Below are 2957 nucleotides of genomic sequence, written 5' to 3'. Positions count from 1 at the left end.
ATTGATCACCAGGATCTATAGTCCTAGCTTCAAAAATGGGATCCTTTCTTCACAATTAGTCCCTTGTCCTGTGGGATCTGACAACCATGTGTTCATAATTTCACTCAGTTTAATGGCAGAGTGACTATGACAATCCTTTGGGTAAAAAACTTTTGACCAGAAAACCAAAGTGAGCAGATAGAATATCTCAAGGTGCTCCATGGGCAGAGTAGAGAGGGTGGGGATGACCCTTCGATTCTGAAGAGCAAATATTCGATGTCTGAGAGAAACAGAACCACACAGGTTCAGTGCCTCTGAGCCTTCTCCATACCAGGCAGGACAGGGAATCAACTCCATGGGGCTCAGGGCCAGCATAGCTTGATTTGTGTGGGTTTCTCTTCTGTTAACAACACTGCACCTGCGTTTATGATAATATCATGGTCAAATGCACTAGGTTGATTATTTTTCTGTAAATGAGTTGCTTGGTTGAATGGTGTATTATGTAAGAATTATAGCACCCATGGAAGCTCTCAGGAGATCTCCACATGTTTCTGGCTGACACAGGACTGAACCCAAAGGCACAGATGAGAACCTTCCCAGCCTTCCAGTGTCGGCCAGGTCCACTGTGGTCAGGTGGATGCCAGGTGTCAGTCTAGTCTGATGGTGTGGAAAGAATAATGGGGGTCAACAGTGTCCAGCCCTCTTGGTGAGTTGGATGCCTTCAAGTGCCAGCGGTAACATGAACTGGGTGAAAAGAGACTGATATTGTAGGAGTCCAAGGAGGGACCTCCATGACAATGGTTCATGAGCCTAAATGGGGGAATAGATGACTATGTAGAATATTTGTTTGTTCATGCTAATTATTGGCAGTCCTTTCTCAGTAATGACCTTTAAATGACCATTTATTTGTAAAGTACTTATTTTAAATTCTGACTCATTTTTAAATATCTGGCCATACCTATTCCAAAAGGGAATTGTCCCTAATGCACCCACTTTGTTTCCTCCAAGGCCTGGTCAAAACAGGTTGAAAACAGCATTGCCCTTCCCATCTTTGTTTGGATCTCAGTCCAAGAGGCCACAACCTCAGAAGGAGAGAGACCAGGTGCATTCCCCGTCCAGGTCTCCAGGTCTCTTAGCCCAAAAGAGGACAGCAGGTGCAACTCCAGGTCCACAGGCCAAAAGACTCAGGGTTGGTGTCCATGAAACCTCGCAAGGACCTAAAAACTTAGAGAGATCCTATCTCAAAAAATAAATAGAAAGATACATAGATAGATAGATAGATAGATAGATAGATAGATAGATAGATATAAATGTGACCATGAATGTAGCTAACTGTAGTGTGTGTGTGGATTTAATACCAACTTTGAAAAACAAATTTGTAAAAAAAGGAAACAACTCTCTATGCTGTAGTGAAAACCCCTGGAGGAGGTTTGTGTGCACAGCACTCAGGGTGACAGGCCAGTCTGAACATCATCATGCTGTGAGTGCCAGGCAGTTGTCACTCAGCACAGATGAAACTACAGAATGGAAAATCATTAAGGTCTGCAGAAGAGGGTGGAGTGAGGAGCAGCTGGAGCTCAGACAGTGTGAGGGAGGGACATGCACTGTGCCAGGCCACACTGTTGGACATATGTCACTGTGCACTTGTCTAGTTCCACAAAATGCACAAAGTGACCGTGGTGTGACCTATAGATGTGGGCAGAGGTTGATGAATTGTAACAGAAGCAACAGAGTCTGGGGTGGTGATGGAGGGGCTGTGGGAGCAGGGGGGGAAACAGGAGAACTCTGCACTTCATCCAGTTTTGCTGGATACTTAAACTATACTAAAAAATAAAGATTAAAATATTCCCATGTGGAATACTTGGAGAGGCCTGTCTTTGCTGCACAATACCTGATATGACCTAATTCAGTCTCTTCAGGTCTTAAATTACTTTCTCTATCATACAGTGAGCTCATTGCCTGCTGGGGCTGAGCTGAAGGGTCAGGGTGCAGATGAGCCCCCTCTGGATCCTCTGACTGACCCTCCTTGTAGTGCTCAGGGCCTGGTGCCTCTGAGCTGTGCCCTCAGCAGGTGGAGGAAGCAGGAGGAGCAGCTGGGGCACCACAGCCTCACACTTCTGCTCCCTGGGAGGTTTTTGTCATGGCCTGTGTCACTGTGGGAGGGTAACTGTTATGCTGTTGACAGTAATAAGTGGCAACATCTTCAGGCTCCAGGCTGCTGATGGTGAGAGTGAAATCTGTCCCAGATCCACTGCCACTGAACCTGGAGGGGACTCCAGATTGCAAATTGTTTGCATGATAGATGAGGAGCTTAGGAGCTTGCCCTGGTTTCTGCTGATACCAGTGTAAATTACTGCTAATGCCCTGACTGGCCCTGCAGGTGAGGGTGACTCTGTCTCCACGAGACACAGGCAAGGAGGATGGAGACTGGGTCATCATGATGTCACATCTGACACCTGCCATTGGAAAAATAAATATGAATATTCTTATGAGCATTATGTTACAAGAGGACACTCCTGTGTAGCCAGGCAGCACTGACCACACTGTGATTAGTAAATTCCCAGTGCTGTCCCTCCTTACCTGGAAGGCAGAGCAACAGGAGCCCCAGGAGCTGAGCAGGGGCCCTCATGGCCATGCTGTGTCCTTACTGGGACTGACTCCTGCACAGGGTGTGAGCAGCCTCTTAAGAAGTCCTCAGGGCAGTGGGCTGGGCTGTGGGCACATGCAAATTAGCAGGGCTAGGCAGCCTGGGCCCAGCTTCATGGCGGACCTCCTGGTCAATCAACATAGGCTCAGTGTGTCCAGGTGTCCCAGGTCAGACCAGGGCACCTCAGATTTGCTTGGGGGAAATATGGTTCCCTGAGGCCATAGGACACAGTCAGCCTTCTGAGCTGGATCTGTAGTCACTTTCTCATTCAGGACAGGCTGTCCTGGTGTCTTAAGCACAGTTCTCTGTTGGTGACCTTGGAGGAGGAGGG

The 2957-nt window shown here is 47.7% G+C and overlaps 1 long non-coding RNA gene across 1 annotated transcript; it reads right to left on the bottom strand.

The window, feature by feature from the left end:
- Positions 1-2302: 2302 nt before the first annotated feature.
- Positions 2303-2647, bottom strand: LOC139701736 (uncharacterized). Its single transcript, XR_011704246.1, has 2 exons — positions 2560-2647; positions 2303-2435 (listed from the first exon to the last, which is right to left on the bottom strand). It is a non-coding gene; the product is annotated as an uncharacterized lncRNA (long non-coding RNA).
- Between the last annotated feature and the right edge of the window lie 310 nt (positions 2648-2957).

Source organism: Marmota flaviventris, chromosome 14 (assembly GCF_047511675.1).
Source record: "Marmota flaviventris isolate mMarFla1 chromosome 14, mMarFla1.hap1, whole genome shotgun sequence".
Taxonomy (NCBI): Eukaryota; Metazoa; Chordata; class Mammalia; order Rodentia; family Sciuridae; genus Marmota; species Marmota flaviventris.
This window is presented reverse-complemented; position numbering and strand designations above follow the sequence as displayed.